Source organism: Cyanistes caeruleus, chromosome 4, assembly GCF_971803275.1.
Source record: "Cyanistes caeruleus chromosome 4, bCyaCae1.hap1.1, whole genome shotgun sequence".
In the NCBI taxonomy this organism is placed as follows: domain Eukaryota; kingdom Metazoa; phylum Chordata; class Aves; order Passeriformes; family Paridae; genus Cyanistes; species Cyanistes caeruleus.
The window spans coordinates 47,976,641-47,989,136 of record NC_141704.1 but is presented as its reverse complement, the minus strand read 5'-3'; the positions used below and the strand labels follow the sequence as shown (position 1 = coordinate 47,989,136).

The 12,496-nt window shown below is 41.8% G+C and overlaps 1 long non-coding RNA gene across 1 annotated transcript in view; it reads left to right on the top strand.

The window, feature by feature from the left end:
• The window catches only part of LOC147653622 (uncharacterized), a 28,160-nt gene extending 24,779 nt beyond the window's left edge, over positions 1-3,381 (top strand). The window contains exons 2-3 of the long non-coding RNA XR_015285966.1: positions 439-557; positions 2,093-3,381. This is a non-coding gene — a long non-coding RNA (uncharacterized LOC147653622). The remainder of the gene's footprint in view (positions 1-438; positions 558-2,092) is intronic.
• Positions 3,382-12,496: the final 9,115 nt, after the last annotated feature.

Here is a 12,496-nt window from a genome sequence, read left to right as displayed (position 1 = left end):
TACATCTCCCCTCATTAACTTTTTCGGTTGTATTCTCTCTTCCAAAAGAATAAAATGAGAAAGCAAGCAGGAGGTTCAAGATACCAAAAACATATATAATTCTTCATATAATTTGTATAATTCTTAAGCCAGATGTAAATCTTAAACTTAATTCTTAAGTTACTTGTAGTTTCATGATCTGACAAGTCTCTTTTCCCAGAGTGGGAATCCTGACTTAGGAAGTGCTGTGGCCGGGATGATACAGATTTTGAAGACCACTGGAGATCAAATCTGACACTTACAAACACAGTGATATTTTCAGAGAATACAACAGCTTTATCTATTATCAAAAGAGCAGAGCTTTGTTAAGCTTTAGCCAAGTTCTCGGTTTACATTTACAAGGAAGTTGCGTTTTCTGCAACTGAGAAAGTTTGACCCAACACTCCTATATTGTCTTAGGTCAGCTCTTGCCCAAGAAGAGCCAAATGACACATCTCTGCAGAACCCAGGCCATGGAGGATCTGCTGATGGGAAATTAACCATCAGTTTAATGCAAGCTTGTCAGTGCAGGTAGGCAGGTAAGTGGAATGCCGTGACTGATGGTACTGGGGAGAACCAGCACTGACATGTGACAGCAGACCATTATCCATCATAGCTCTGACTGCTGTCTTCTGATTACTTGGGGGCTGAATTATTGAGCAGACCTAATTCATGGCAAGCTGCCACTTGTGTTCCTGGGAAGGGCGAACATAATAAGAAACAAATGCCTCAGCTACAATTTTGTACTAACTCCAAGTCTCTCCCTTGTGCTTCCCTGATGGGTAAGAAAAGGCAGAGGGGAGATTTAACTGCATGGCAAATAGCTTTGCATGGCAGTGGCAGGTATTCAGAGGCAGTAAGACTTCCTGTCATCAAAGAACCAGCACCAAAAAAATGTTAAGCCTGTGGAAAGGCAGCACCTTTGAAAAGGAGAAGGCATACTTAAAAATCTGGCAGGATCAAACTGTCATTATTGTCCTCTCTTTATGTCCCAAAATCCTCAGACAATGAACATGAACTTCTGGGACTATAACTGAACGCAAAATCATCTGCAAAAGCATGCTCCTGTCATATAATTTATTTGCATGTGCGTCAGTGCAGAAACTGGCACATGGCCCATTTATGTTCATAGTCCAACTTCTCTGCCACAGAGAGCCAGCATCTATGATTTTCAGTCCAAAGCTGTTCCTGACATTTAAACATTCATTTTCACTACGAAATCAAGAAGTAAGGTTCAGGCTTTCAAGGTGTCCCCTGCAGAAGATCATGGTTTGACAGCAACACAAGGTGGAGGAGGCAGTGCTGGGAAATGGATCTGCCTCTGGCTTCCATTTGCTTCCAGCTCCAAGCCACACATCTGGCACTGCCATCGTGCCAGGGACCCTGAGGAGGATGGAACTGCAAACTCAGTGCCAGGAAAGGAAGCACAACCATGCTGCACCATCCCACAGCCTGAGTGCTGCCTCTGGGGTCTTTTCCAGTTCAATGAATCAAGCATTATCAGGAGTAAATGTGACCAAATAAGTGATTCATATTCACCTGATCTTTTAAGAGAGGGTGAGGTAAAACTCTATTTATCCAATTTGTGTAAGTTAACTACCAATGGGGTGATACTGTCTCTGAGTCAGAACCGAAAGAAATATTTATCTCTATTATTTCTTGCAAAAAAGTTGATGCCATTGTGGTACCTTTTCATAAAAAGTGCCTATAAATTCACTTTGCATAAGAAAGGAAGCAACAGCAAAACCAGCTACAGATTATGATGTAATACTTTTGTACCAAAAATAGATTCCAGTGAAAAAAACCCTTTCCTTCTATTCAGAGATGCTTGATTGTAATCAGTAATGAGATTATACATGTTTGAATGACAGCAGAATACAGCCCTGCATGGTTATTGCATTTGTCAAACACATTCCAAAGGACAAAAAGTGTATAAATAAATGCAACCTCTGTAAGTATTGGTATTTTTACTGACTGAATGGATGTATATGGTTTTAAATAAGTTCATATAAAAGTGGATTTCTGGCTTTTTCCTTCGAGTGGCCTTTCACACTTCATAAATTTGCCTCTCCAGGTTTTATGTCCCAGGACTCGACCTGTAACTTCAGCAAAATACATGAAGAAAACTCCTGTGAAATTTCAGTGATACAACTGTCGCATTAACTGTGTACACGTTTCTATTTTGGGAAGAAAAGCTTATTGTATTTTGATTAATTGTCTTTGACAGACTAATCTAGGAGCATGAATAGATTCTATTATAGACTATTAACTCTGTAACAGTCCTGGGGTTGGGAGTGTTTCCAGGAGGCAGGTCTCCTTTTGATCCTACCAGACCTTAGTGATACTGTTTGTTATTAACATTAGCAGTGGCATTTTTAAAAATTCAATATTAATTGAATCCTTATTTATTCATTATTTCCTATATACTGTGCTTTTCCATGGGAAACTTGACTCATGCCAACAAATGCCTAGGGAAATACCTTCACCTTGTAAGCTGTAAAATACATTCTATCATCCAGTTAATTTATGGTAGCAATTTGGAAGTCTGCTGAGCTGGACACAGCTAGCTGGCAATGGATGAATTGTTGTTAAATATCAGCAACATATGACAGCAATATCAAATTAATTTTTGAGACAAAAATGCATGCAAATTGCAATAACCTATAATAAAGAAATGAAAGGAAGTGGTGCTCTATATATTTGCAGTTTGTTTATGTGGTTGTTCTATACACAGAATAATTGATTATTCTTAATTTTATTAAGTGATTGAAGCAGAGATGGCACAAGCAGAGATGCCTGATAATTGAAGTCCGAAGTCCTTGGCTTGGAGTTGACCAGAGGGGTAGGATAATTCTGCTGAGAACTCCATTTAGCAGAAACACCTTCAAGGAGCTGAGGCAGATTGTTGAAGTCGCAGGTGTCATTTTGTGAGGCTGCTAACTCACAAGAAAACCACAAACTGTCAGGTCTGTGCCAGGCTTCACCTTGAATAATCCTGTGCAAAGGCTAGTTCTCTGCAAAGTGCTGGCTGGGGTTTTCTAACACACTCTCCCAGCTGGGGAATATAGAGATTGCGACATACAGGAAAGAGAGAGTTTCTGCAGACGGGTCTGACAAAAAATGAACATTTTAATTAGAATTTTCTATAGGAAACATTGCCTTTTGATGAAAAACTCCATTCGAAGTGTTAAAAAGCTATTTGGTTTTTTAGCAGCTGGTAACAACTCTTTCTCACTAAAAACTGCTGAAAATTTGGGGGCTTTCTAGCATCACTCTTTCAAGGAAAAAACAGCAATGTTCAAAGAAAATATGTATTTTTTGGAAGATTTCATTTAAATAAAGTTCCAGTTTATCTTCAAAAAATAATGATTTTGCAGGAAATTTTTTGGTCTGCCCTTTTTAAAGAATAAATCTCACTGGAAGTTGTCTGAATAAATCCCCCCAAATAATTTATAGCAACCCTCTACAAAATATTTTTAAGAACTGGAAACCCCATAAAAATCACTCCAAGTCATTCTCTAAATATGTGTAAGGTTTTCTGTGTGCCATCCTTTTTGAGAGCACTACAAAGTTTGGATAAGGGCTGCACATCCAACAGCCCAAGCCTGAACAGTCCAAAACATAAAAGAGTACCTTAAAACCAGTGTGGGTACCAGAGTGGAGATGGGCTCTGTGGGATGCAGTTTTCTTCAGTGCTGGTTGTAGGAGACTGGGTGGTCTTCAGTTCAGCTGTTGCTTTTTCATTTACAGAAATCCATAGCACATACTCAGAGGAGAGATATGTTTTCTTTTGAGAGCCACTATGTCCAGTTACTATAAATTTTCCAGCTGTTCTTTAGCACATACAATCCCCAAAATTTGCCTGAACACAGTATCCTCTGTGCACACTAAACACAGCCAGCCAGGGGAAGAAATCTCGAATAAAATGCTGCATATTCTGCAAACTCTGACTTCTCAGCCCCCTGCCCTGTGCTACTGCGGCACTGGGATGACCCTGAGAAGAGCAGCCTGAGTGCCTTGGGTGCTCAGACTCATGTCCAGTTCATCCTGTTCATGTGCAAAATGTGGGTTTGTCCCCATAACTTGGGCTGCCTAGCCCACAGGCAATTTGCAGATGTTTGCATTCACTATAGATGTTACCCAAACCTGGGCCAATGTGTGCTTCTTCAGGCTGCCCTGTGTGAGTGATGGCCTCTTGCTTACCCTCAGCAGCTCTGGGCAGATGTGTTTGAGAAAGTGTGAAATGGTTTGGGGTAAAGACAAGGACAAGAAAACCCAGCTCGCTCCCTTTGGCTGCTAGAGGTAAATGCCATGGTTGCCTAAGATGTGCCAGCATGCTGGTCTGCAGACAGAAAAGACATTTTTTATGGAGTTAATAACAAAAAAATTATTCATCATTGCCATTATTTATTGGCTAAACTTAAGTTGACCATCTCTATAGGCTAATCTCCAGCTCCTCAGGTCAGAGATGTGTATAACTTGCATTGCCTAAGGGTCACTTGGGTGCATTTTGCCTAGGATGTCCCTCCCGACTCTTCAGTCCTGATGTCCCCTTTTTTTAAAGGAGCTATTTTCCTCTTAATCTGTGTCCAACAGTCAATTATGATCTCACACAAAACCTGGCTGCATTTGCTGGTAGGCTGAGAAAACAAAATATTCCCATGCTCCCCATTCAGGCAGTGTTCATTGAGCCTGTCCTGGTCCCTATACACATCTTTTATGGAGAAATATGGTTTATTTGCACTGAGCATCAGGTCTGGTGACAATTTCGCACTCAGAGAAGCACAGAGAGGACACAGAGAGCATAAATAACAGCCTGCAATGGGCCCAAGAATGAAGGGTGGAGTTCTTTGCACAAAGTCCCAAGTTGTTCTCTCTTTTGGCTTCTTGCAGCACACAGAACTCACAGCATTCCACCAGGAACAATTCCAGTCATGAGAAAAAAGCTCAGAACAAAATGCTGATGTGGCTTGTTGAAATTTAGGGAAGCCTCAATTACAAAGTGCTGTATTTTTGACATCATTGTAATTTTAAAATTAAATACTGTTTTCCACCATTAAGCATGTCAGGCATAGCTCCTGCTCTATTCCTAAATCCACTTTCCTAGGGAAACAAAGCTTACATCTGTCCCACTGGTCAGTTTCTCATTTTTGGTCCCATAGTAATTTTAGCACTCATGGTCAATTTTATCCAGATTTGAAGGGAGGGCAGGACCTTTTTGAAACACAGGAGCTTGGAAGAGAAGAGAAACACTATTAGGCCCTTCTACAGAGGAGCTGGGCATCAGGGAGAGCCATGCTGGCCACCAGGCTTCACCAATAGTGCTGCTGGTGTGAAATGGCTTGGGGTATTTCTTATCCCACATCCAGCTTGCTTGGTAGGTACCTCACAGCCTGGTAAGCATTTCAGTCTTCTCCCAGTCCAGCTCTGTAATGTGATCAGTCATAAAGGTGGCCTGGTTAGAAGGGGAAAATTACTGAAGAGAAGAAATCATCTGCTGAAAAGTACTGACAGACAAAGTACAGCCAGCCTGGGACTGCTGAAGAATGGGATCCCCTCTGAGGATGGGGCTTGTAAACAAGTTTCTTTGAAAAGTGCAGCCAAGGTGCCTAGAAACTGAAGACATCCTGAAATATTGTAAATAAGCAGAAAATATGAGGAACTGTAAGACTGACTTACCACCTGAGAAAAACAGTCTGGGAAAACACAGTGGAAAACAGCCTGGGAAAATAAAATTGCTCTGAAAGAACAGAAAACATCATAATGTATTGGCTGTTACAGGTGAAACCAGACATTAACAGCATCTATTGACTGCCTGAAGTAGGATGTCCTACGCCCTCTTATGTCTGTATGTTATAAAAAAAATGTGTTTATTTGTTTATCCAAAACTGAGCTCCTGTGTCACTCGGAGCTTTCTGGTTGAATCCCACACAAACTTTCTACAGGATCTTGGACTGTCACCACAGATGTCCTGCTGACCCCTGGCTGACCCCAGGAAGTGAGTATCTCTGTTAACCTTTCAGTTCAGCCTATCATCCCCTCTTTTGGGGGTAGCTGGGTGTGTAGTCCTCATCTCAGATTGGTTTGTCCCTGTCCTTTAGGGATTTCCTTCTGAAATCTAATTTGCTTTGTATTGATGTTATATAGACCCATTGTTTTGCTAGTGACAAGCTGTGGTAATAGGTAAGAGTACAGAACTGCTTGTGCTTGTTATTGACTGTACTACAATACCAATTCATGCTATCATTGCTTGATACCATCCTATTGATTGAGACTGTAACTGATTGATGCTAGTAACACACAATAGCTTGAGACATGCATAAATATACATATCCATTCATATTTTCTTTATCAATCATAGGTAGATTGGTGATTTTTGTGGTATTTGTGGTAATCTGCAACTAAGTAGAAAGATTAAGAGGAAAAGGCCTCCATGTTCTCGAGTAGTGTGAAATCCTATGAACCTGTGGTCACACTCTCTAGACTAACCCTTAGGCTGTGACATCTCATCAGGACCCCATGCTATCTCACTGCAGGGCAAAGCAACTGTCCAGCAGGTGATGTTTTTCTAAAGGCAGAAGCACACTGAAAAGTGAGGCAGAGGGAAATTTCTGTATTTTATTTTTTTAAAGTAGGTTCCTTTTTTAAGCACTAGCAGTGGTGGGTATAGATTAAAGCAAGCTCTGTGATGAGCTGCAGCTGATGGAGCATCCTCTGAAATACACGTGCTTGGGACGAGTGCTGCTGGACACACAATGATTAGATTACCTTTGGGTGTTATAGAAATCAGTCAATTAATAACAACAATTATTTTTGCCCTAGATTTTCATTGCAGCTTCCTGGCATTCTGAGTGTCTGGGGAGCTCTGCCCCTGAAAACCCAAAGCAGAGCCACTGGATTGCTGTTCACATGAGACCAGTGTGCTCTATGCAGAAACACCGGGGTCTGCTCTCAGTGCTTGCTTTTCAGATCACCTCTTGCAGCATGGAAATGCCATAAGCCAGAGCAATCATGTGTGGGTTTCCTTCTCTGTGCTCTGTCCTTTTATGAATCTTGCTATTTGGCAACAGTAGCACGTAAATATTGAAGCCAATGACACGGCAAGAAAGTTGTTTCCCCCCTAGTTTACTCTATTCATATGATTTTCACAGGAAATCAGAAATCTATCTTGTACCATCTCAGGCTCAAAGAGTAAAATAGCTGTGTGTGTAGAAGGGCAAAGCTGCCTGAAAGAAAAAATATTCTTAGTTCTTCTAAGTTGGGAGCTTGATATTAGGAGTGAATTAGTGGCTGGCCAAGTTTGGTTTATTTTAGAAAGCTGCTAACATATAACCTTCCAGAGAAGATAATTCTTGAATGAATTGAGGATAGATGAATCAGGCTTCCAGATGACTACACAGATGGGCAGTGGAGGCCCAGCACTGGCACTGTGGACCAAGGGGATGAAAACCCATCACACTGAAGAAAACTTGATTTCACAGCACCTCCCAAACATGATCCATCTACAGCCTTCAAGGATGCATCAAAGCACTGTGAGTGAGTGAGTGGGACAGAAGAGCAGCTTGGAGAGGCAGTCTGGAGTGACTGCTGCAGCACATGAAGCCTTGGAAACTTCCAACAGGGACCTTGAATCTTATCAGAAAGATCAGATGAACTCATGCTTCAACAGAAAAAGGACTTCAGCAGGGAAGCATAGAGAGGAAAACAGATTTGTGTTATCATTTCCAGAGGCTGAAGAGAAGCTGTAAGGATCTATGCCGGGCTTTCACCTCAACACTCTCTTGCCTCTGCCCACCTTTTCTCCTTTCCTCCACCATCCTTTCTGTTCTTTTCATCCATGTGGTTTGAAATAGTAATGCTGCTTTCTCTTGCATTTTTTGGATAGACTTTTATGTATATTTAAATCAATATACATTAAATCTATCTCTATACATCAATGCATATTGATAATACAATAATGGCAGTATATGTATGTTGTATAAGATATGCATGGTAGATGCTATATGTTAAATATACGTTAAATATATAACATACTGATAAATATTACATATCAGTATATATATTCTAGGTGTATATGTGTGTGTGTCCATATATATATATATATATACTTAAATTTTTTTAAGACTCACAGCTTTACTAGCTTTGCTTGGAAAGCTTAACAAAACAAATAATTCTCTCTTCTTTCTTTGGTTTAACTGGATTTTATTAACAGTGGTTACTACTGGTAAGTTAAATAAGAGGCTGATTTAACTAGGGCAGACCTCCCATTAGATTTTTACTTGCATTTTCTACCCCGTTAAGCACCGCAGCTGCAGTTAAATCAATTGGCACCATCTGTCAGGATGCTTATTTTCAGTTGCCTATCAGTGGAACTTAATCTCAGCTAATGTTTCAGCTCATGCTTTAACTTATCTGCCAGTGGCTGCACATATTATTCTAAATTCCTTTATCAAAATAAAAGTATAAAACAAAAGAGTAAGGGGGTCTCCAGGAACAGGGGTTTTTTTCTCCTAAAGAAAGCATAAGCAGTGTGGCAGACCTGTGCTCTGTGGGATGCTCTCTGCTCCCTGTGTGTGGAGCAAGAGCTGTCCGTGTGCTCTCAGGGGTACACAAGCTCTTCTCTCATGATATGGTGGTCAGGACAAGTCAGTGAGGAAAGATGGAGAGCAGGAGTGAAGTCTTCCAGATGATGAAGTAAAAGCACGTTTTACATCATCTGTAAGACAGCCAAAATATTATGCACGATTTGTTTTTCCAGAGGTACTTGGCCCTGAAGTCAGAGAAGATGAAAACACCTCAGCAAATGAGGCCCAAGGGGCACCGTTACAGAGAAGGCATCTGTGCACACACTTAGCAAGGTGTTGAACTCCAGCAAGCTCAGGAGCTACCACCCAGCACTAACCATATTCCAGCCACATGCAAGAGCACCCTGCTTTATTTCCGAGATGCCATGGCAGGGCTGCTTCCCATCCAGCCCAGACCAAGTGTGTCCACAAAGCTCTCACAGCCTCAAATTGGCAGCACATGCTGTGTCCTCAGCTCCTTGCCTGCGTGGAGACCTTGCAGTCACCTGTGGACCACCAGAAGGATACACCCCACCAGGATGTGCTGTGCTAACAGGGCACTGATTCCACAGCTGGTGTCCTGCACTGGACATGCTGCAGTCCCTGAGGGCAGCTTGGCTTTATGTCACATTTGAAGAACCATTTGAAGATGGAGGCCACTCTTGGAGCTGAATGGGGATCTGCCATTTTGTACTTGTCCCTCTCATGGGTCTCCTCTCCTGCAGACCCCTCAGGGAAAGGGACAGCCCCTTTTGTCTTTGCAAAGCAGCCAGAAGAGGGGAACCCAAGGCAGCCCTAAGGTGTCCTCTGAATGCTGTCACCAGGCAAACAACAGCTTTGTAAAATGTACTCTTACGACTCAGCTGATTACCAAAGCCAGATTGGACATACAGTGCTGGGAAAAGCCTTGAATGGATAGAAGAGGTCTCATCCTCTGGTACCTTGCTGCCTGGTGGTGCTTTAGTGAGCAGTCTGAAGGCACTTCCTGTTTTTTTATACAGTTTTTCCCCATGTTTTGCGAAGAAAGTCTGGTTTTTACAAAATGAAAGGCAAGCAGAAGTGCTACTAACTCAAAATGCAAGTCCTCATTTTTATAGGCATCTTCCTGAGAAACAAACACTGAATCAAACAGGAGAAAATAAAAAAGCCTCCAACTTCTCCACGGCCCTGAGAACAAATGATAGAAATCACCAACGCCTGTTGAAAGGTGAGCAGAATTGATTTTCAACCAGAAGAAACTGCTTAGCTGTGCATGAAAGACTCAAGCCTGCTGTGCTGACTCAGGCAAATCTGCTGCTTAAACAAGCAGCCTGACACTTCAGATAAGGTGTTTTTCCAGTGCTCAAGATCTCTGTATGAAATCAAATCAATGACTCTGTAGCTGCTCGTACCAACACGTGCGCATGTGTGCGCACGTCTCCGTGATGGAGCGCGCGTCAGCTTCCAGCCATGGCAGAGCTGTGCAGCAGGCAGTCTGGCTTTTTAAAGCCATGTGTCTGCAGTCATGTTCACTGTGCTCAATTCAAACAGAACCACGGGGCCTTTTGAGCTGCCTGAAAAGTCAAAGCTAGCTATTTCACCGTGCCTGTGGGAACCTCTATAAGCTGGGTCACTCCGTATGATTAAAGGCAACTCAGACACTGCCCTCAAAACCCATAGCCAGTGCTAGAAAATTGTGCCCCAGAATTTCAGAAGCTGGGGGCAGGATTAGAGTGGTTTATTTTTCCTAATGAAAAGACCATTGGGAAATGGTCCTTCCTATCTGTGGGACCCTGCAGGTATTTACTACATAGTTTCTGAAAGGTGAAGTGATCTGGGCAGAGGGAGTGACTGAGTGAGTGACAAAAATTGCACATGACAATTATTCAGTATACTTAAACCTGAGGCTGACTTTGGAGATCAGCAAACCTACTTCATGGTGTTGAGCGACAGGGCAATAAATGAAAAAGCTGATAAGCAACAAGAAAGACTGATAAGCACTGAACAACATGCTTAGGACAAAAAAAGATGTACAAAATGACAGGCCTTCATTGATACTGCTCAGGAAAGTAGCTTTGTCATCACTGTGGAAAGTTCTTTGAAAATACCTGTCAACACTCAGAAGCTGTTAAAAGGCAAATTGAATGGTAGGACTTGGTAAGAAAGTGTAGAGCACAAAATGAGGTTCACCATTTAACCTGTGAATAAGTCCACGGTGTACATGTACCTCAAAATCTTTGTGCAGCTCTGGTTGTGTCATCTCACACCAAAAGGAAAAATAAAAAGGACGACTGGAAGCATCCTCTATGAAGATAAGCAGTGGCTTCCACTAATGGAGTGCTAAAGCCTCAGAGCTTCCTCAGTCTGGAAAAGCAACAGCCACAAGAGAAGTCTGTGGACATGAGGAGTGCAAAACAAGGCACAGGGGTTTTATACCTGTGACTGGATTCTGCAGGAGCCATGAGTGCAAAGACACCGCTCTGGGGTGGGACAGTTTCACAGAGCTTTGATTCTGTATGTGATTGCCAGGGTGCATCCCTGGCTTGGAGAGATCCCATGTCCCTGACTGCTGGAGGCCAAATGCAATTTTTCTGTCCTTTCCCTATTTTTGTACTCTACTTTGTATTTTTGCTGATGGCCACTTCCACAAGCAAGATGCTCCACAGGTGGACCCTTAAGCTCCCATTACACATTCTTCCATTGAGTGTATCTGGACAGAGGAAGTTGTCAAGATACATAGAGGTAACCTAATAAAGTTTAAGAACACTAAAGACAAATCTTGCTTGTGCTCTCTTAACCTAAATGTAGCCAATGAAGATAATCCTGTTTCCTCAGGGACTCATCACACACCTATCTGATTTACAGGCCATTATTTATTCATGATCTAAGAAGTGGTTGATATATAGTCATTGTTTACAAAACCATTACAGAAGCATCACTTTGATGGTTTCTTTCTGGCCATAATTCAAGTTTAAATAGAATATAAGTTATTATATTGTGCCTCTAAGACTTTCTGTTCTGACTTTTTCCTTTTTACCTCCCACGATCTTGAGGAGCAACAAGCCTGTAGCAGTGTGTGAGTGAAAGTGTAGTGGTACAGTCTTTGATGACTTCCATATGTAGTCTCAAAAGGAAACTGTACTACTTTCCCTAAAATAATTTTTGTTGTTACACTGCTTAATTTGAAAGTTAATGGAAACCCATTTCTATCCTGATTAATGGTTATTGGTGTCTTTTCCAGAAATGAAGAGCCATGAGACACCCTGACACTTACAGAGCATGGAAGTCCTCCACTGCAGCACTGAGGACAGAATCTTCCCTGATGCATAAGGGTGCAAAAGCCAGGTTCATCAGCTCCTGCTGGAACCTGCCAGCTTTTGGCTTAGCAGGTAATCTGTGTGCCTGTGACAGTGCCTTGGGTTAGCCAAATCTGGTCTTGAATACGGTTTTTTATGGAAATTCTTGCTGATTGCACATATGATGGCAACCCTCGGTGGCAACTGAGCTACCTTTGGGTCATCATCACTGCCTGGCAAGAGCACCTGTTGGTGCATGAACTTATCTACTCATTTAACCAGCTTGTTGTTGCTGTTTGGTTTTGTTTGAAAATTTTTTTGCTTATTTCAAATAATAGCATGGGTGCTCATAGATTGTCACTCTTTTGTATTTGAAAGGTATTTATATTTTTTTTTTCTCCTAATGCATTAGGGGAAAATTTTTAATCCTGCAGGTTTCAATAAAATATACAAATAGAGTTGACAATAAAACAGCTCTGCTCATTTCACTTTTTATTAATGGTGCTAGTCTGTCTTTATTGAAGTCCACAGATTTCTAGCAGAACAAGCAGCAAAGAGGTCATCACAGTGGAAACTACGTCTATGTGAAAGTGGGCACTACAAGTTGTACAGCACTAAAAGCTGTTCGGTGTCCTCAGC